This window comes from Tamandua tetradactyla, chromosome 22 (genome assembly GCF_023851605.1).
Source record: "Tamandua tetradactyla isolate mTamTet1 chromosome 22, mTamTet1.pri, whole genome shotgun sequence".
In the NCBI taxonomy this organism is placed as follows: domain Eukaryota; kingdom Metazoa; phylum Chordata; class Mammalia; order Pilosa; family Myrmecophagidae; genus Tamandua; species Tamandua tetradactyla.
In genome coordinates, this window is record NC_135348.1 from 1613354 (window position 1) to 1636791 (window position 23438).

General features: G+C 38.5%; 1 protein-coding gene and 1 pseudogene across 4 annotated transcripts in view; both read left to right on the plus strand.

The window, feature by feature from the left end:
• Positions 1 to 23438, plus strand: part of MARCHF1 (membrane associated ring-CH-type finger 1) — an 894978-nt gene that overhangs the window by 492263 nt on the left and 379277 nt on the right. The window lies entirely within an intron of this gene.
• LOC143665954 (F-box only protein 38-like) lies at positions 11137 to 20517 on the plus strand (annotated as a pseudogene).

Below are 23438 nucleotides of genomic sequence, written 5' to 3' on the forward strand. Positions count from 1 at the left end.
AGCAGACAAATGAGGTATGCAATATCTAACAATTTATATTTTTTCCCTTCAAAACATACTGATTTTTATATTGAAACCGATTATTACATTTAAAATATCTTTGTCACTATATATTCCCCAATCTTTCTTTAAAACAAAACAAAGCACACAAATGCAAAACCAACAAGCTTATAATGACATATTTAAAAATATTTCATTCATGTCATTCATTTTGTTAAGACGGATATAAAACAAAGGTGTTTTGATAGAAATATATTATAAAGTTATATCAAAGAGGAAATGAAAAAACCATAAGAAACTGTAGTTTATGGAACGGAACATAAAATTTAACCCTAAGCTTCAAAGACAAGATAAGTATGGATAAAGGACTGCTGTATAATTCTTATCAGATGACATAAAATTCATAAGTTATTGAAGACAGGTCAGTATTTGCCACACTATCATCCAAAAAGGAATCTTTCATGTGGATCCTAAAAAATGTTAACCACTGTAAATAATATCTCAACAATAGATTTGTGAAAGATGCACAAATATTCATTTTGTAAGTATTTTGCCTATTGATGTTTTATAAAAGTCAAAAGCATCTGATTAAATTAAAACTGAATAAAAGTATGTTGGTGATTTGTTGTGTGTGTGGGTGTGTGCATGTGTGCTGCACCTGATATCAAGATCAAGTCTGGTATATTGGTCTCTAAACAGAAGAGTGTGTCTATTAGACATGTCCTTATCAAGTACCAGTTTTTTTGCCTTATGCTTTGACTGGATCTGGAGAACCATCCATTCAAAGTTAAATTTTCTGTCCATGGACTTAGGTGCAAAGAAAATGCAAACATTCTGTGTTGCTGATAAAAGGTAGAGCATATAATTTGCATTTTAGCCAGGTATATAACAAGCATGCTAGTCTCTCTTTTCTCATTCTCTCTATTCTAGCGTTTTATTTTGTATTTTTTTCCTTCAACCAGAGTAGCATTGCAGCCTCTCCAAGGTAAATGTCAACCAGCCTCGAAATTTCTCATATTCTCCCTCCATACCCTGTTTATTTCCCCAGTTACATATTAAGGCTCTGGGGGAACATTTAAGTCTCTGTGAGTAGAGGTTGAAGGGAGATGATAAAGAACAAGTGGTCAACAGGAAATTCCCCTCTGGGAGAGGAGACAAAGCTGTAACTACTCATCCATTAACTCTTTGTACTAAATAAATTATTCAACATTTTAGTGTTTCACAGAAAATATAATGATGGTACTCCTAATATCCATTGGTTAAATTGTAAGATTTCCATAGAAAACCACGGAGATTTATCTATTTTTTTCTAAGAGGCATGGAGGTAGTCTGAATTATTAAACAGCATATGCTAATAGAGGAAAGAATGTAAGAAGTTTTTGCACTTTCCAGGTAATTTAGAAGATCCAGTAATAGAGTTTTGAGGGTACCTAGTTAAATTGACTCTATGACTGGAATACATCATCAAGATAGGAAGCATATTCTACTGTGCTATTATCAGGGTGCTGTTCCAGATATCAGAAAAAGAAGGAGGCATTGGTGGTGGAGGACCTTCTGACCTGAAAAGATTATCTTAAAAGTCTGATAATCACCTTAGCTTATCCACACCTAACGCTAGCGTCAGAAGCTGCTCAGAGGTATAGCAAGTTTAGGGTGCCTACATCTGTGTGCAGTGCCAAATGATTTTAGGGAATTTGGATTGGTCATCATTTACATGGCAGAAAGGTCTCTTTCACTACTTTCAGCAGAAATTCCTCCTTTATATACTTTTATATTCCCCCTTTCTTTGCTTCACCTCCTTTCTAATCTATGGAATTTGAATTATTAATTTGTTGAATTAAAATTAGTTTTATAATATACTGACTACTTCTGAATGACTAATGCATGAGATAATATACACACCATCTCCTTGGGATAGGAAGGCAGACTATATGCTCAGCTTGTGAAGCTTCTTTTTACAGACTTTTCTAACTATATCAATTCTTCTCATTTCTCTCCCTTTTCTCAAATTTCATTTTACCTTGATTATTCCCAGTTTTAAAGTGACACATAGTATAGCTGAAATGTTTTAATACATTTTAAAATTTAATACAAGACTTTAAAATTGGAGAAAATGGGGCTTTGATCACTATATCAAATAAAAATCAAGCAGAATTGGAAATTTAGATGTATCCATGCTGGATAGCAATCCGTTAGATATATCTGTGATATAGCCAACCCCAGTATATATAGCCTTGAAAATACATGCAAAATAAATGAGATTGATATTAGTTCAACATTTGGGATATTCATGTTTTATTTCAGAAGTTTAAATCTTTAAGCTTTAGATGGAAGCTGTGGAGAACCATTAAAAGAATATTTCGTGTTTGTTATAGATTCTGTCGGTGGCTCAAATGTACCATTAGCTATATTCATGAATGCTTATATTGAGCACTCAAAAAATATTTGTGGGATGGAATTGGAAATTATAGTAGCTGTACTCTTTACAATTGCTTTCTCGTTTTTATCACTTTCTTGGTTCCAAAGAAAGGTTCAGTAATGTTCATTATGCCCCAGAGTCTTCACCTGTAACATGTGACACCTGCCCCCACCACAAAGGATGGTTGTGACTGCGCAAAAATTTAGGAATACTTAAGCCAGCGAATTTGAAATATTTAAAGACATTCAAGTAAAATATAGAAAAAGCTTGTCAAGCATAATATTAACAGTTTCTCTGCTTTTGAGGCAGAGCAGGTTTTTGTTATTTGATTTCCGTAAACAATGCAGCATACAATTTAGGAACATTATGTAATGACCCATTGCATAACTACAGGTATCTATTAATCCTGAGCCAAAAGAATTAGAGCTGAGGGATCCAAAATGATTTCCAGTGCGTATGTACACGCACATGGACACACTTTTTAATTTTAACTTTAGTATCCAGGAGATGCGTTTGGTTTGCTCCACTGGGGATGGTGTGCTCGACTATTTGGTCCATAACCGTTGGCGGGACGGACCAGGTAAGCTGTTGTCTGTCTCTTCCAGATGTTAGAGCTGGTTCCGGATGCAGGGTCAGCAGTTTTAAACCAGCAAGGAAAGCCTTAGTGGGTGCAGACATTCCTGCTTGGTGAGGCCTCTGAGTTCTGAAGGCTTTTAGTCCAGGTAGTTGATTGAGATTTACTCAGTTTTGGCTTTGCTTCTCAAAGTTCTGGGTCAGCCCTGGGAGATCTAATGTAACGTATTCTCAAGATATTTATTTAGTCTGAATTAGAAATGGTTTATTTGGTGGTGATTTCAGAAATACCTATGTGATTCATTTATATGAAAGATCTAAGCATAGAATCGTTCAGTTTGCTGTTGTGGTTTAAAAAAAACTAAAATACGTAGAGTGTACCTTTTAAACTTACAGCTACCAACAATTAATGAACATAAGGTTTATATAGAATAACCGATCTTTTGTTCTCCATAAACATTTTTATTTTACATTTAAAATGTATTCTTACTGTGTAATGACTTAAATAAAATCTGCCTAACTAGTGGTTGAAACTAATTGCTTGTAAATCAAGTATTTGAAAAAAAAACAAAACAAAACACAAGTGTAGACAATTTGAAGGGCATAAGTCCAGATGTGCTTATTTTTTCATTTAAAGTTTGTCCAGCTTGTAAGGATTTCTGAAACAGTTTTCATTTGACTAATACTATTTTCTATTAAAAAATTATATGAAAAATTCCACTTTAAGTAAATCCTTATATATGTAACAATTTAGAATCCAGCCCTAAGATCTGATAAAACAAAGAGCTTTGAATCACAGAACCGCCAAAAGATGTAGTGAACAATTTCAAGTTAACTTTCAATTAACTTAATTGCTAGAAAGTTCAGATAAATCAGAATGCACCCTGCTTCTTAGTTTCTGAGAACCAAACTTTTATCTGGATTTTTGTCAGGACGCAGTTAAACTTTAAATTCTAAAGTACTTAGGAGGGGAGTGGACAGAGGGACCTCAGAAAGAGAAACCTCTTAAAATGCGGCAAGCACTGACTGTTAAAGAAAATTCAACTAAAAGGGAAGTATAGCCAAAACTTATGTTAAATAGACAAATTCTGTTCATCTAGATGAGGGGTTGGCATCAGGAAGGTGTAACAGAGAAAAGACATATTTGCTGCGGATACTGAGAACAATCATAGGAAATTCATATTTAGAGATCCAGCCCTTCACACACTAGATTTTAGGGAAGCTTGTTATTGGATAGCAAGTCCTTGCTCCGAAGTAGCAAATATTTATTTAACATTTAGGTGAACAGGTTCCAGTCTTTAGGTTTCATCCCTAAATAAACTTATATTTCAATTTCCCAGAGGAAAAAATATGTATTTATATAGTATACTTATTTATATTATAAATATGTATTATATAGTTTATTTATTTATATTTATAAATATGTATTTATATAGTATATTTATTTATTTTTATTTATAACATATATTTATATTATTTGTTATATTATTTATATATATGTTTCCTCTTTTTTTTTTTCATGGGTAGGCTCCGGGAATCGAACCCAGGTCTCCAGCATGGCAGGCGAGAACTCTGCCACTGAGCCACTGTTGCCCGCCCTGTTTGTATATATGTATATGTATATGTACAAACAAAGGAAGGATGATGAGAAAAGAGATTGATAAAGGATAAATTAAAAGCCAGAAAAGTAAAATATTTGGGGCATTTTTTCAGAGGTATCAAGTAAGTATTACTAGATTATGTGATTTGCCTAAAATGGCAATAAGCGGAGACTCTTGGTTCTCCAATCTATTTTGAAGGACTAGTAGTAATTCACTAGTAATTATTTTTTTAAATGGGGGCCATTGTTATCTGTGAAGCAGAGGGATGCATTGGAAATCCAGGTTTGAAGTTCATTGATGGGAGAGGATGGCAGCTCTCTCGGCAGAAGGGAGTAGGGAAGGCAGGAAGGGAGATGAGAGCCCATACTGCAGATGGCCTTTACTGCAGCCCTGAGGCTGGAATGATCCTGGAGTTGGCAACAGTTTTGGAGACTGTAGCTGGTAAAACACACCGTGGTTGGAGACTAGAAAAAGTATTTGCATAGGTAATAACGACATGTTTGTTTATTGTGATTTCCTTTGGAAGTTTTGTAGAAGCAAAGAGATTCAGTTTTGATTATTTCCTTTTGTTAGAAAGACCAAGCTATAGTTACTCTTTCTCTGTAAAGGACTCTGGAATTGGACTAGTTTCAGCTTTTCTAAGACAGTCCACTGAGCATTTCCTACCTCAAACTCTTTGTTTAATGGTGAAGAAGGCTTTTAAGATGCAGTGGCTGGTTTTAACAAATGTATGCAAATTACATTATGATGGAAATTGCATCTCAAAGATTTTCTCATTAAAAGAAGGGCCAACAATCAGTAAGTATAAAACACTTCAGGTCTGCAGTTAAAATATTCACTGTCTCAGAGCCACTTACCATACTCTGTGAGCATAAGATAGCATTCTCTTGATCTGTGTGATCAACTGTCTCTAATTATGGTATCAAATCATTAGAAGGGATGTGTTCTGCCTTCTTAATATTTAATTAGATTTTAAAAATCAGCATCCTCTGATGTTAATGTAGGCATATTACAGCTGCTTAAGTGAATTGAGAGACCCCACCATGGTGTCAAAAGGTTTGCTTGACATTAGCTATGATGGACTGTACTGATGTTCATTTGCTAATCTCTTATTTTAGAATCCTGTCAAGAATTTCTTGCAATTCTTCTGACTCCTGTTAACTATTCATTCCCACAGACTTGTCATTACCTCTCCTTTGAGGAGGTATCTGCCAATAGGGAAAACAGTAATGATCAAGGTTTGTTCCCCTGGCAACATTATTCTGCTCATCCAGTAGTTTTGCAGCAGAATTTCTCACTTAAGCGATGTGGGGTAATACCACTTTTTCACAAGAGGTGGAACTTATAAGATATTATGCTTACAGAGCTTGAGGCTTTACACATGAAGACAACGGAAGCCCAATACTCGAGGCAGAGCTATGCTTACACTGCTGTTGAAGCTGGAGTTCCTGAAATGAGTGCTTCAGCGGATGGCATATAGGAGAGATTATAAATGCCTTTAGTTGTTCCCACAAATTCTGCAAAACATCAAAATATCTAAAATAGAACAGAGCAATTGCTCTGCTGAGAAGAGGAATGCTATCCCTGCTGTAAATCTTGACTGCCCATGCCTTCACAACCCATTTACCAGTTCGTGCTTTTCTATAACAATTTTAACTGTGAAAAAGGATCCACAGGGCTGAAAACATATTAAAACTCTTTGTGTGAAGTAAGTCTGCTGCCTTGGGTGTACTACAGAGCTGCAAAAAGAGAGAAGACTGGTCCTATCCCTCCAGGCAGTAAATCTAATGAGAGCCACAAGCTAATAAAAAGGGTTCTCATATGTGACAGGTGACCAAATATTAATAAAGACACCTGCACCTATAAAATATGCTGAATGGAAAGATTGCCATCAGGTTAGGCAGCTGTACTATACCAAGAATAAGACTCCATATGCTAGGCACTTATATTTACCTTCTTTTATTAAATATTTACCGTTATCCCATAAGGAAGTATAATTATGAGTTGACAGAGGAGAAAGCTAAAATTATAGGGGCAAATTTACTTAATGAAGTTCACCGAACTAGTTTATTGTGAAAGTCACAGATTGTCTGTCTATTACTCTTTGTTGCATCCACAGAATGCATCATTTCCAATCAATAAGCATAAGGCACACATTGGGGAGGTTCTCACCAATTCGGCCTGATATCCTGGCCTGAGCTGAAGGACGGAAAAGTGGTACCTAGTGTGTTTTATAATAGACAGACAGGGATCTGCCATAAATAAGTGTCATTATTTAAATAGTTATATTAGTGTCATTTCCGAAGTATTCTTAACAATCAATGTTAGCGTATAAACCACAATATTGCTATTTATGATGACATTGCTCCCTGAATACACATGTTTATGATATGTCTAGCCGTTCTGTTGAAGGTTCCTTAAGAACCAATATGTCTATATTCCCTTAGTGCCTACTGCAATACTGAGGACAAGAAAGCTTCCTAACATAGGTTTATTAAACTAAATTGAATTAGAGACAGAATGCCTAAAAATGGATAAATCTTTAGCCCATAATATCAGCAGCAAAGTTGGTTTTGCTATCACACATAAATCCTTGGTTAACTCTCTTAAAAAATGGGTGACAATTAGGGTATCAAAAGTACGTTTAGTGAATAGAATTAGAATGGTTATAATTAGGCTGGATTGACAAAAGGTCTTTAACTCTCCCTCTCTCATTCACCTTATTAAACTTACCATCCAGTACCTGTCAACAGGACAAGTCCCTAAGGGCTATTTAACGTTGAACTTATAAATGGGCGTAGAACTTTCCGGGACAGAGGTTACTGAAGAAAGAGCAGTTGTCAGATAAGAAAGATCATCATGTAGAAGCAGTGATGTCAGTTTGACAGTTCCACCTAAATAAATCTTTAATTTTAATAAAATACCAGTCAGAATTCATTAATACAACAAAAAATGTATTGCAAGCCTGCTACATGCCAATCACTATTTCTGAGCATGGGGTTTTGAAGTGAACAAAACCTCATGGAGCTCATATTCTAGAATCAAAAATTTATAATAAGTAAAAGCTTGGTCAAGAAGTAAAGAGAAATAAAGCAGGGAAGAAGAATAAGGACTGCTGGGGAAGGGCACCAGCGAAGGGTCGCACTGAGAAGGTGGCATAAGCCCAAACAAAGGACATGAGGAGCACCCTGTTGACAGTGGGAATCAGACTTTGAAAGATCATTGCAAAGGCTCTGAGGTAGCAGCCTACCTCGTGTGTTAGAAAAATGGTACTACCTGAATTACTACAAACCCATCCTGTCGTTATTTACTAAGAAGGAGCAAATTGGGAAAAACAAGTGTGTGTGTGTGTGTGTGAGGTGGACAAATTTGGAAACCTGTACTGGAATATTTTAAGTCTGATCAATTTATTAGACGTCCTAATGGAGCTGTCAGGCATTCAATGGGCAACAGAAGTCGAGAGTACAGAAGAAAGGACCAAGACAGATGCAGACGTGTGGGGTCTTCAACATGTATGTGATGTTCAGAGCCACGAGGTGGTTGATATCAGCTGGAAACTGAATCTAGATAAGAAAGAAAAATGTCTATGTTTCAGATGCAAAATGCTGCAAAGTTAGCGAAGGGAATAGAAATGAGGGAAATGAGAAACAGGAGGAAAATTGGGGGAACATGGAAATAGAAGACAAATGAAGACAGTATCGTGTCCTAGAATCCAAGTGAAAATATGTGTTTCAAGGAGAAAGGAGTAATAAATCATATGTAGTGTTGCTGATAAAGTGAAAACTGACAACCAACCGTTAGATTTAACAATGTGAAGCCATTAGTGACTTTGACAAGAGAAGTTTTAGTGGAGTTGGTGCAAGTAATCGTCTAATTGGAGTGGGGGATGAGAAGGTAATTTAAGAAAAGGGAATTTGGACAATTTTTGAAGAGTTGGAATCAGAGAAATGGAACAGCTGTTTGAGGATAAAAGAGTTTATGTAATATGGGAGAAATTAAAGTTTATATACATATATGTATATATACACTGATGGAAAGAGACCGTAGAGAGGAAAATAGGACTGATGCAGGAAGGAGCAGAAAAATGCTGAAAGTGTGTCTCAGGCAAACAAGGATGGTTTCTAGTGCTCTCAGGTGGAGGTGTTGGGCTTACATAGGCGCAGGAGCTTGTGTCCATAGTAAAAGGAGGAAGATAGAGTATATGGACACATAAGCAATTCATTACATAGGTGGGATGGTGGGAAGGTTTGTAAGTTCTTTTCTGATCACTTCTATTTTCCCAGTGAGTAGAAAGCCATGTTGTCATCACCTGAGTGTGAGAATGTGCGATGCTGTGCCAGAAATATGAGGAAAGAAGGTATTCTCGTTCGAAAGCTGCCAGAATGCAATATACCTGAAATAGAATGACTTACCTCCAAAGAAAGGTCCAATGAAGTTTGGGGTTTCTCTTTCAGCTAGAAGGGCACATGATGATGTCTGCTAGCTTTCTCTTCAGCAATCTTCAGCTTCCCTGGGGTTCTGTTTTGGTAGCTCTGTAGGTTCTGGTGGCTCTCGGGGCACCAAAGTTTTTTCCAAAATGGTTCCCCCTTAAAGGGTTCCAGCAACTTCACCTTGAATGGGTGGAGGCACATCTCCATGGAAACCATCTGATCAAAAATTAACCACCCCCAATTGGGTGAGTCACAACTCCATGGAAACCATCAAAAAGCTCCCATCCAGCAATATTGATGAGGAGGAAAGAACTTGGCTTTTCTGGAGCACACAATACACTCAAACCAACACAGAGGGTGTAATACAAATTCACTGTGCGTGCCAGCAGCATAAGGGCCTGCTTTAAGTTAGTGGTCTTGATTTAAATGGAGACTAGTTGGCATGTCTGTGCATTTTTTCCCCAGGATATTCAGCCGGGCAGATGCAGATACTAAGTGGACTTCAAAATGGAATTAATGAATGTTGGAATTTTTCCAGGGGTCATAAAACATGAGAGAGAATGCAAAGAATTTGAGGGTGGGTAGAAAGCAGGGATTATAATGGTGGGCTATGCAGTTGACGTTTAGTAAGGAGAGCTGTAAAAACATAAGTTAGGTGAGGGACATAAAAAGATGGTAGATTATATTCCCATTAGGGTTAAAGAATTGTTGCAGTTCAGTACTTGAGGTACAGAGCTGGAAAGTTAAGAAGTGCTGGTTAATTAGTAGGATGCTCGAGTTTGATATTAAGGGTACAATGCAGTTGGCAGTAAAGGTCTACAGTGTGTATTAAAAGGGACTGACCAAGGGAAGATGAAGGAAACAAGATCAAGGAACTGAGAGGACACCAAGAGGCCAAGAGTTAGAAGGCTGAAATCACCAAGATTTATGTAAGAGTAATTGAGTGATGAGCAATGAGATAATAGCTAAAACTTTCAAAAACTGAAAGGGAGTGGAATAGGGGTGAGTTGGCAGCAATTATTTCATATAGATAGTTTGGTCTGGTGACAAGCATTTCAAAGCCGAGGAGTTTTAGGGAAGAGGAGAGGAGAATCATCTAGACAAGAGCTGTCAAGTACTTGGATCATTCCCACTTCCCAAGATTGTGATACAGGGAGTATAGGCAAGAACAGAACCAGCACTGCCTTAATAAAATAGTAATTACCCATTTTGTTTGATTCCTTTTTTTTGGAAGTTTGAAAATCTGTTAATTATTTTTTATTGGAAAGTTCCAGGTAGACTTCGGGAAAATGAAATGACAACTATGGGTAAAACATATAAGAAGCAAAGAGAGAAGAGAGGGCAGAAACTAATTTAAAAGGCTATTATAAAAGTCCCTGTGAGAAGGTATGAAGATTTCAGAAGAGGTACCCTAGAGGAAAAACACTGGTAAGGAAGGATTTCTAAGAAGAAAGTGGACATCCTTAGATTTTCAGACAATTCCCTCCAAAATAATAGAATTCCTTATTTTGACCATTTACAGACCAGAAAATGGGAGCACAGAGAAACAAAACGTTTACTCCAAATCACTTACGTGAACTCCAGCATAGTGGAACTGGAACCAAAATGCAGCCTTCACTGCTTCCCGAAGTGCTATAGAGGTCAAACAGAAACCAAACCCCACTTGAAGCCTTCAATTTCTGAAGTTCTTCCTGGTTGTACCATAACTACTATTGTGTTAATTGATTGCATGATAATAGGGCCAGATTTGAACAGAATGGGAAATGATTCTTGATTCATTTTCAGCAGAGTATACATTGAACATAAATTTAACAGAAGATAGATAAGAAAAACACAATCAAAGAAAAAACATGAAAGGACCATCAGAATATATGTCTGCACACTATATTTGATGATTGGTTTTAGAAGAGCATTTTTATTTGACAAAACCAAAATTTAAAAGTGCCCATCAGTGCTGCTCACAATGAAATGATTCAACCAATTTTGCTGAGGACTTTTTTCCCGCCGTTTTCAGCTGTGCATGTGTTTCTATTGCTGTTTACTGTTGAGTGTGTGTTTCTTGCACGTGGTGGGAGCTGTGCTTGCTGCATCCATGAACGCTGATGCCAAATCGATGGCGCAAGTGAGTCCTAACAGTGGTAAAGGAGCATTGCCTGTGCTTTGCCTACATCTAAATGTTAATCCAGACATTCAGCACACCAATGGTAAAGGAGCATTGCCTGTGCTTTGCCTACATCTAAATGTTAATCCAGACACTCAGCACACCAAGTGGCAATGTCTGTAGGTAAAGCCTCTACTTATAAATCGGCAAACATAGAAGATGAAGAGCAAAAGTTAGCTACCCCATATAGAACGTGTTCATAACTGAGCATCCTCCATCACACCCTAAAATTGGAGACTTCGCCAATTTTGTAGGACAGTAGGTTCAGAGACAGATGTGCTCGAATATATCATCTGCCCTGCTTGCCTTCACCATGACATTTTGTATCTCACACTTAAAAGCTGTGGCTAACCCCGTATGAATAGTACCTTTGGAGAAATATGTTCAGCCTCATTTGTGGCTCAGATAGCAGGTTGTTATGTTGAGATTTAGGTTGTTGCCTTTTCTATGCAAAGTACTGTGCTTATCACTTGCGAGGCATCACTGTTTGAGCCAGCTCATCAAGCACCCAGGAAGTACAGCTATCTAAAGAAAGCAGCTTGTCCTAAAATGATTTATTCCTGTTTGTAGGAGGGCTTAATTAGCATTTTGAAAGAGGTTAAAGTAGTGGTGGCAATAATGAGGCTAAATAGTTCCATCTGTTTGTATAGGTAGACATCTTAATAATTTAAATTGCTGAAATCGGTGCATATAAACCTTCTAACCATTGTAAACGCCTTGATATGTACATATATGTCATGTGTATGCATGTATGTAGGTAGAGATGTATATATGTGTGCTTGCATGCAACAGTGTATTTCTTAGTTTTCAACAAGGTAGTTTTGAGTGAGTGTCAGCATGTAAATATGATCTCCATTTTCACAGACGTTGGCAATGGAACTTATCTGTTTTCATTAATGGATCGTTCTTTCATTGCTTCAGCATACATTTATTATAAATCTCTGTAGCTTTGCAATGAGCATATTGGGTATTTAGCCATGACTGTGGTCAGTTCTTGCTTTAAATGTGCTTATTGTAGTAATGCAGGGATATAGACAATTATATTTTAGGATGCTGAATGGTATGATCAAGATGTTATGAAAACATAAGAGGAAAATTGCCAAGCCGGTCCTGCCTTGAAGGAAGGATTCTTCCCGTGGTTACATTTGTCCTGGGGAATGACGAGTTAGCTCACTGTCCCTAATAGGAAATAGCATGACTTTGTACCTAAGCCTTCAGGAGGCTTGTAATTCTGTCACCATTTCACATTTCTTCCTTTTCTAGAATTATGCAAGGACAATAAAGAGATGGTGAAACAACGTATGCAAGTGTCAGAAGCTGGTATTCATCCAAGTTATGAACGAGTGTGTTTCAGTTTGCTAAAGCTGCCAGAATGTGAAATACCAGGAATGGATTGGCTTTTATAAAAGAATGTATTCAGTTATAAATTTACAGTTCTAAGGCCATGAAAATGTCCAAATTAAGGCATCCCCAAGAAGATGCCTTCACTCAAGACAAGCCAATCTGTCACTTGAGAGGCATGTGGCAACATCTGCTAGCCCTGTGCTCCCAGGTTTTGTTCCTTTCAGCTACTGGTCCCAGTGGTCTCTTCTCTGAGCTTCTTCTATCTCCAAGCATCTGAACTCCCTGCTCTCTGTGTCAGCTCTTTTAAGGGCTCCAGTAAACAAATTGATACCCACTTTGAATGGGCAGAGTCACATCTCCATCTAACCAATGTCACATCTCAGTGGAAAAAAACTAATCTGGGGTACATAACAGTTTCAAATCAGCACAGAGTGTTTCTATTCTGTTTCACCAGTGATTGAATTTTGTGTAGATAAACAGTTTCTTACCTGGCTGAGTCCTTCCCGCGGCCGGTGAGTGCGTCTTCCAGGCTGACACGTGGTGGCTTTGTGACTCAACTCCTACATGCTATAATTAGGCTTCAGTTAGTGTTTTAGGACAGCTACTAAATGTTGCTTCCACTTGGCTTTAAAGAAAACTCATTACTATTAATATATACATAATTTAAAAGATACATTCGACTTCGACTATGTATCAAAGGCTCGGTACAATTCCCTAATGTTTTCTCGCATGAATTTTAGAAATAGTAATTAGCTACTCAAAGATTTTTGAAAGAATATTATCTAAATTTTAAAGAGTCATTTACCCAGGGCCCCCCTTCTCCATTTGTATGTTTGATATGTTGAGAGAAACCCATCCTTAGGATTCTTGCATTTCTGTACCTTTTGCAAGCAGAAGCACTGACTGCCTTTGTGCCTAAGTCTTTTTTCCAGGATACTTACATTGCAGACAGCTTTGGAATATAATGACTGTGTCTTTCTTTGTGGAAAAGGGAGATTTGTTTATTGCTCAGTGTAATAAAGATAGTGTCTTCTTCTAGGGCATAGGTCAAGCATGCTTACTGCGCTTTATAACAGATTTGGGTTTCCTCAGCCCAAGGTTCCTCTCTTATAAAGCAGCCAACCTTTTGGGCAGGCATTGCTTGGCCATCTTTTCCTTATCTTATGGGGAGTTGAGTTTGAGAAACTAACATCAATGTTAATCCTCTGATGACTGCTCTTTATGTGAGTAATAAAGTCGTCTGCCTGTGACCAGGGGTCGCCCCTTGTAACAGCATCCACGAAATGGCAGCAGGCTAACTAATCAGCTTGCGTGCAAGTAGGGTGAAATCTCAGACCCTTCAATGTTCTTGACATAATGTTCTTTAAAATTGCTTCTCTTCTATCATTACCTTCTTTCCTTATGGCACAAACAAACTCTTTTGCAAACCTCACCTACTATAATTATTTTTCCCCTTATACCTGTATTCTTTATGATAAAGTAATTACTACAGGATGACAACTCCAGCTCCTTGTATTTCTCCAACTCGAACAGTGAGCTTCCTAAGAGGGGATTTCAGACTAAGCTATGCAAGTCTGTGTGGATTGTGGGCATCCTCATTTCAGATGTAGCAGCTCCGCTCTTGTATATTTTATATAAATGGATCTGCCTAAGGTTTGAGGCAATAAATGATGAATGAATGAATACATTAATATACAAATACATGTTTTTAAACGTTGTTCTAACTGGTTAGGAGGTGGTGTTCTTGCTTCATGTTTCCCTCTCCGCTAACTTAAAATATAAACCCTTTTTAAGTAGATGAAGTGCTATGAGAGTTTTATTTTTATTTTCTGCATATTTAAAATTAAATTGTTACAGTGTCCCTGGATGAGGGAAATCTTTCTTACTTTTTTTTTTAATCAGTGAAACCCTTTATTGCTTCATTGAAAAGGTCCTAGTTAATGTCATATAGTATTGTTTGGTGATTTTGAAATACAAATAGTTGCAATCTTGTACCAATCATTTGCTAATAAAAGAAAATGCCTCCATATAAGTTATTAATCATCTCTAGGTGGGCCAGTAATTAAGTAATACATACTGTGGAAGGCAAGAGAAAAGTCCAGGTAATTTTCTTTTTTTTTTTTTTGGCTGTTATGCTTTCTGCAGTTACCTGACTTAGCTGTGTTTGGAATAACCCTTAAATAAGGAAAGAAATCAAGATTCCAGTAAGTCTCAATTGTGTGCAATTCAGGGGGAAAGAGACCCAGATGCTTAGAACACAGTGAAGCACAGTACGGGGGACGCACTGGAGAGCCCCCGCTTCCCGTGTGCAATGATGACCACTTTTAGCTTTTTGTTTTCTTTCATTTTCGTGAGTTGAAAGCATTCATAAATTTTCATAAGCAGAAGTACTCCTTTGTGAAACATATTTCAGAATAAGTGCTGTGGATCTTTATCCACTGGAAATTTGTGTTAACCTTTAAAAATGAGAAAATAGAACACAGAGTAAGAGCGATATGCAAATAACCTAATTGGGAATCTCAGTTTTGTGTTCTTTAGTTAACACCTTTTATTCTAGGTTTCCTCCTTACAAATTATTTACCATATGAGCTGTAAAGTCATTTATTTCCATGGGCCCTAAGTAAGAAATTAGGTAGACAGTGTGAAAATTTAATTACTGTTAATGTGCTGTCAAGATAAAAGCACTGAAATAATAACTTTTAAAACATGTACAACAAAACTCTCAAAATTGTGACCTGATGAAGTTTTTGGTGACTTTTTCCTCTCTTCACATGGTGTCTCATGGGTTTTGAAGCTTGCTTTTTCTCTGGCACTTGAAATAGAAGTTAATTACACTAAGTGGTGTGAAATCAGAATAATAAACTGAAAATAACAGTAATGTTTTTGAAACTTACCGGACACAATTTCCTGAACATCCATGCATTTAATAGGCACCAGTGTATAGGTGGTGTTGTACTAGGAAGCAAAAAACAATAATTTCATTTGAATTCCAACATAAATCTTCCAGTGACAACCGAGACCTGTCCTGTGCCAGGTTAATGAGGCTTTCAGAATTTAGGCATCGTAAATTCCTAAATACAAAATTATTGTTAAAATCAAAGCTATTATATCATATAACACAGACCATAAAGTGTAGTAAAAACTTAAAAACTAAATAATAAATTAGTAATAAATAGTTAAATGAGACTGTGACTGGGTTCACTCAGGAAAATGGTACATGCTCTGAGTGTTTTAGACAGAGTATAATACAAGAAATTGGTTCTCTAGATGATGGAAGAACTGAGAAGTCAAATGTGGACCAGTGAGACAAAGCAGAGATTTAGACACAGCAGAGGCCACAAGGAACCCTGAGGGTTTTCCCTTCTAGTTCATCATTCCAATCAGCATACAAGCATGTTGTCATTACTCCAATCTTAAACAAATAAACAAACCAGAAAACCCTCATCCCACTTAAACTTCTAGCTATTGCGCTATTTTTATAATCCTGTTTACAGCATAAGTCCTCAAAAACTTGTCCATACTTCCTACTTTCAATGAATGTCTTCCCCTCTTCCTCTTGATCCCATGCAAACAATTTTTCCTTCCTCCCTCTTCATCAAAATGCATCCATGACCCCTGCCTTTATAAATTTAACAGTGAATTCCCAGTCCCTTCTGACTGAACATTTGCCTTAGATGAATACTTCTTCCTTACAACATTCCCTTCAACTGACTTGCAAGATACTGTACACGCTCATGGTTTTATTCTTACTTCTTTAGTTGCTTTTACCTCAGATTTATTTGCTGGTTCTGCTTAGTTGTCTATTTATACACTTTAGAGGACCTCAGGGGGTGAATCCTTGAACCCTTATCTTTATTTTCATCCATTCCTCAAGTGATTTCTTCTTGCCTACATGCCAATTACGTTCAGATTTATTCCTGAAGCCTATATTCTGCGTCTGGAACCTATATTCACGTAAAATTTCTATTTGATGTTCCACTCGGAGTCTAAACGGCATTGCAAATTTAATATGTCAAAAACCAAATTTTCATTCTCTTCTTCTTGAAACCTAACACTTTAACTGTTCCAATCTCAATAAATTTCATTTGTTTCTAATTGCTCCAGTCCTAAACTTCAGGGTCATCCTTTCGTCACTCCCTACTCTCTCCTTCTCCCACATATGCCATATCCAAGCCATTAAAATCAATGAATCCTCCCTCCCAAACACAATTACAGATGGAGGAACTGGCATAGGTACTTTGAACTAAGTTAACCAAGAGGAGATTTGCTGTTTGGCACTGGAGACAGCACAGCAATGGAAAATTGTTAAAACATGTCTCATGAATAATGAAATTCCTGAGGAATTACCAGGTGAAACAAAGGACTATATGAATCAACTTTTCACATGAAGTGCTTTGCCACATTTTTACGTACCTCCCTCTGCAGGATCGCGTGTGTATGGAATGTCTTTCCTGAAAACTAAAGGAAACAGTGATGCTATTTCCGAGAGTTGTGAGGGTTGTGGATTTCTGTGCAGGAGATCCTTCTCCTGCTCAGTCCACAGGTAATGAGTATCACTCTCCAGCTTGCAGAGGATGGATGAACAAAGAAACAATACCTCACAGCCAGTAGGGGATGTCCCGGCACTTCACTTGGTGAAGTCCCGGCACTGAGCAAAGCTCAAACTCCTCCAGAAATCCATGAAGCTGCAGGTAGTGATGTACAAATTTCCCTTCCACAGTTGTCCAGTGATGAGAAACTCCTTGCTGCAGTTTTGGGTGGTGGCTCACATGCCAAGTGATATCACAGATTCCAGTTTTCTAACATTGTTAAAGAATGTGCCAGATGTTGAACACTGTATGGCCTTCACTCTAAATACCTGGACAGGCGATGAGTGCCTGGTCATGAGGCCTTAAGCATTCTAGGAGTCTTAGAAGCTTTGCAGGCATGCCCAAATGTAGTGGGTGTGGAGACTTCTCATTTGAAATTGGTAGTATCCATCTGGACATGTATGCTGCACATTCATATTTTGGGCAAGTTTCATAATTTAATGGAGCATTTCCAATTCCTCCTGGAAATAAACAGACAATTCCTGTAGGAGCCAAAATTCAAACTTTATATTTATTGGGGTTGAATGTTCCTGAAATACCTTGGATTGCAAATGCTAAGGCACCTTTATATGTACAACTCACTAAACCACAACCGTTTAAAGTTCTTCTTTGTATTAGCTCTTGGAACCTCCATCATGAGGAACTGTGCAGGACTCACTAAGTCCTTGGAATATGTCCCAATTAGTAATAGGCTTAGACTCTGCCTGAAACTTGGAACATTTGGAAATGATTTGAGTTCATTTTCTTGGAGGTCTTATGCAACATGTTGCCGAAGACAGCTGGAAATCAGTTGTTTTAGAATTTCGCACAGTACTGTTTTGGGAGCTTGCAAAAATGCTCTGGAAGTAGATCTTGGTTGCCTCATTATCACTGCTGCCGATAGGTTGCATTGGATCAAGCCTTCCTTAAGCAAAGATGGTGTCTTTTCTGCCCTAACAACTGGCAGAGTTGGAGTTCCCCCAGTTTAAAACCCTTCATTTAGGATATGTAGATGAATTTTTGCTGCAAAGCAGAATGGCTAATGCAGATCTGGTGAAATATGGTTTGGCTGATGTTGGTAAAAAATCCTGGTATCATCACTAATATGAGAATGAAGGCAGTCAATGAGGTTTTTTCCTGAATCAAATATTTGGCAATTTACAACTGCCCTCATTACAATGCCCCCATGTAACCATGCAGTTGGATCTCAGACTACTCAAGATGGACTCGATCGGCTGATATCATCCTGATATCATCCTGGCAGTAAAGCTTGACTCCTTTGGTCAGTTTATTGAATTATTGTCCAGTTTGGAGTTACTCACTGGATCACACGTTTCATGAACCACCCAAGAGCTATGGCTGAGCTGGTCCGAGTGCAGGCACAGGGAATGGAGTTTCCTCCACCCTTGTTAGCAACCAGAACTCCAGCAATGACAGTGATAATTCCCAAAATAGCAATGCCAAGATTCCCCACAATCATCACCATCCTCCAGATGACTCAAATGAGGAGAATGATTTTCGATCAGATTACAGCCAAGAGAGCATCAGTTTGCAGCCGACTCATTGTATGAGATGGAAGGGATAGTGCAAGGATGTGGAGAGTTGGTGGCTGAGTGCGAAAATGAGACACCAGCTCAGAGTCAGGCAGTTTCTCCTGCAGATGTTGAGGAAGAACAAGCAGGACCCTGTGGTCTTCAATGTGTAATTAAACAAGCCCCAAACACTATTCGTGATTCAGAGAGTGATGATGAGGAAGGTAGTTCCAGAGAATCAGGGCAGTCCAGGAAATTATCAGTAAGTGGAAAAGGCAAGATTCCACTTTGAAAGAGGTACGACTCCCATTAGATGGGCCAGTTGAAGCAGTATCTCCTCAAGGAAAGCAGCCGTGAGAAAGACTGTCAGGTGACCAGTGAGCAAATCAAAGCCAACATGAAAGCAGCTAGGGATATTCCTGAAAAGATTAAAAAAACATATTTATCCCAGCAGCAGCAGCACTGCCTGCACAGTGGGAAACTTCAGCTCACACAGCACTGCTTCTCAAACTCCCAACTTTATAAGGACAGTGAACACCACCGGCGGCTCTTCTGAGCCTAACCCTTCAGATGTAGATGTGTGCAGGCAGTGTATCTGTTCCCCCTGGGATTAGAGGACTCTGAGGCCATGGGGGAGGGAGGTGCAGAGAGTTCTGTCTGCCCCACCTGTTACTGTCACAGGACCCAGGAATCCCAAAGGAAAACTGGCAAATGATCTGGTAGGGAGCATCCTTCAACCAGTCAAGCCTATGTTGTGAATGGCCCAGATGGTACCAGATTCGGCTTTTCCTTTAGGACTCTACCACAAAGGGGGTCTTCAGGCTCAGCACATGATGAAAGGACTGGGAGTGACTCTGGGGCTATAGGTAAGAACAGGAGCGGGAGCTCCCAGCCTGAGAGCTGTGATTTACAGTCTAATGAAGTCCCTTGGAGGCCTTAACAAACCCCAGGAGCCCAGGAGACTCACCCAGGTACTGCTGGGATCTGGGTCGGAGGTTGGCAAAACAAAACCACATCATGCCATGAAGCAGAGTGAACAGCAGATGAGTCCACCAGTACCAGTGACTCTGTGATTGAGAATGACCATGTAAAGGTCTTTGCATTAATATCCAGAAATCTTGTCGGAATCCCTGTGACCAACTGTGACATTGCAGATCTAGTGCTAAACAATTGCCCCAAGATGATGTTCACCCATACTACTAGATGTAGGGTTCTGAACCATTTAAAAGTAGAAAATGCACCAATTGCAGACCAATTAGACCACGAACAATGCAAGAAATTGAATATGGATCATCAGATACTAAGGATGACTCCTGAGAGAAACTGCAGCATGTACCTTTGTCCAGTGCAAGAGGTAGACACACTAATATTGGAGTAGAAGCTACGTAGTGGTCCTTACCCCATCACATCTGTAATACCTATAAATTCAATAATTTTCCCAGTGTCCAGAACAAGGTGGACATTCCCAGATGGATGGATACAACAGCAACCATCAACCAAGCTCATTAAGTATGAATTCTTCCTTGTAGCCATACAAAGTGAAGACTTAATGAAGTACCCCAAGTACCTCTGGGGGAGACAAATATATACATTAGAAGAGGTGTAGGTGGAGTGCCACATTCCACGATTTCTGACTTCCCACGACTGAGGTCACTACAAGCAGCAGAACCCAACAGCTTTGCCCAATGTGACTTTGAAGATGATGAGAAAAGCACCATATATGCTCCTCAAAGGAAGGGTCAGCTTCTGCAGACATCTGTCTGGAAACAGCAGGAGAGGAGATTTCAGAGATGCACCAGATGAAAAACGGTGTGTTTCAGTGAGTAGTAGCAATTTGTGTCCATCATTGTGACATCAGGAAAGAGCCAGTTCATGATGGCTACATTTGAGTTTTCCTCCTACTTCCCAGCTATTATGGCAGAGAGCAGTTGGAGCCTTCCAGCTGTCAAGAGTGCACACAGGGACTTGGGGCACCGTTTAGAGGCCCTGGCTTGGTTAATATATAGGAAATATATAAGGAACATTGAAATTGTTTACAAAGATTTGTGATTTGTACATAGAGGAAATATGCAAAAAAAGATGCATCCTAAAGTACCAACCTAATATCACATGTTTATACAATTTAATTTAAAAACTCATTGTAACGAAGGCAGATAATTTAAGAAATCATTCTGTTCATTTTTCTTGACTTAGTTCATAAAGTATAATTTTTTGGCTGAGCCTACACTTACTATATTCTTAATAACCACTGCCATCCTTTTGAATTTGTGCCCTTTTCTTCTTCAGTGAAGCTGTTTTTGTAAATCTGTTGAAGAGTGAAAAATAAATACATACATACAAACATACATACATACATACATACATAAATGCAGAATTTGGTGCCTCTTATCACTTCAGCTTCTACCATTCCAGCCCAAGTCACCATTATCTTTCTATAAGTTTACCTCAAGACCCTCTTAATGGTCTTACTGATTCTAAACTTGCCCCCCTGGAGTCTCATCATAACAAAGCAGCTAAAGTAATACTAGAGTACTTTTTTTTTTAACATGGGCAGGCACCGGGAATCGAACCCAGGTCTTCTGGCATGGCAGGCGAGCATTCTTGCCTGCCGAGCCACTGTGGCCCACCCAATACTATAGTACTTTTAGAACAAAGATTAAATCATGTCACTCCTTTGCTCAACACTCACTAACTCGCAAGCTGCATCACGTTTCATGCTCAGATTGTCCCTCTGTTTCAGCCACATTTGCATCATAGCTTTTCCTGGAAGAGTATCAGACATGTTCCCCTTTACCACTTTTACATTTGCCATTCCTTCTGTGTCTTTCTGTTAACGCCACATATCTGCTATCTTCTCCTAAGTTCTCTTCTGCATCACAGTTCTTAAAAGGTCCTTCCCAATGTAATTCTGGATTGGCATCCACCAGTAGACGCACTCATATGAGACTGAGAAGGAAAGAGACACAGAAAAGTCCTTGTTCTCAGGAGGTAAGTGCCAGCTGGCTGGTGGGTACATGGACAACTGTGGTTCAAAGCAGCTTCCAGATGAGCTTCCTGAAAATTACTCACATAAGTACTGGAGATTGAGATGGTCAGCAGGTGGTCAGCAGAAGCTTCCTGGAAGTCCTTGAGAGTCATAGTGGTTTTGGTTAACTATTAAGAACTTCAGTTTTTAAGAAGTTCTTCGGTATAGATGGTTGAGATATTGGGTGACAGAGTCCCTGGTCTCCCATTCCCTGGTCCTTCCAAAGGCTATATAAGTTTCAGATACACTACATGAAACTTTCACATTGGAATGCAAAGAATGACTTCTGTTTTCCTGAATGAGATCGGACATGCATGCTTTGCAGAGAAACAACCTTCCTCTTGGAACTATACCTCTCCCTTTTTATTTCCTTCAGATAGCTACTCCCTGCCCTGTATAAAATGACTCCTCTGCCCCTCACTTCCTACCTCCCTTTCCTGCTTTATAGGACACTTATTTTTCTCCACAGCACTTATTACCATCTGACATCCTTTATATTTATTTGCTTACCTGTTCAGTGTCTGTGTGTCTTTGCAATAGAATGTATGCTTCTTTAGACCAGTGATATTTTCTCTTTCATTCACTATATTTTCATTGTGTCCACAACAGAGTAAATCAGTAATACCTTCTTATTCAAGTATTAAGTAATAAATCTAGGTGTTCTTGCAAATGAAATATAACACCAACACTTAAATAGTGCTGATTTGCTAGACAGGGTTCTAATACAATAAATGTAAGTTGAAAAAATGATAATCAGTGCAAAAATAAATAGCAGGCAGTTTGGAAGTGGGAGTCAGAATTCAAGTGAGAGTATAAGGTGTGGTATTTGAAAGTGCAGAAATGTTAAACTTTTTTTTGGTAGGAATTTGAAGTGGGGGCGTAGAGAAGAGAATTAAGGGCAAAAGTTTGAAGAATCTCTGAATTTGTCAACTTACCTTTTCAGAATATTTCCTTATCTTACAGAAGGAGGATTCTTGTCATTCTCCCACAGTGTTGTGCCTGAAGCCTGAGGTTAACCCCACAATGTATCTACAGTACTATAACTTTGGCCTTGCTGATATCCACGTATTCTCTGGTCAACGGCTATTTCTTTCTCTAACCCCTCCGCAAGGAGGATGCAATAAGCCTCTTTATATTGGCAGGAAGGGCAGCCCACGAGTTCTCGCCTGCCATGCTGGAGACCAGGGTTCAGTTCCCCAGGCCTGCCCATGCAAAACAAAAAAAAGAATATATTGCAAGGGAGAAATCAGATGCATTGTCTCTCCAATCACTAAAGGTCTTTCATCTCTCAATTCTATCTGTATTTTCTGTATTTTTCCCCTAAATGAACAAGGCTTTCCATCCCATCCTCTTCCTTGATTACTGTGTGGAAGTTTCCTGGTCGCTGGATCTGGGTGAGATTTTGTAGTGCCTCCCGAACAATTTTTTTTTTTATAAGCTGTGTCACAATAGTTTAAAATCAGGAGTCTCTTTAATTTTTCAGATGGGAAGAATTGATTAGTTAAAACAATTACTGCACATCCCCGATATGTTTATGTTTTTATGGTCAAGGAGTAGGGAGGGAATTTTTCCCTAGCAGGGTGCTGGAAACAATATTCAGAAAAAGGTGAGTGTGTGGTGAAGGAAAGAAAGAATGATACTGTATCACGTTTAATCAGTCAAATGCAACCAAGCAAATGCTAATTGAAGATCAATAATATTCCTAGCACTGTGCCTGGTACTTCATTGGATAAAAAGCTGAATAAGAGATACTTATATGTTTCTTCTCAGCATTACCCCAGATAG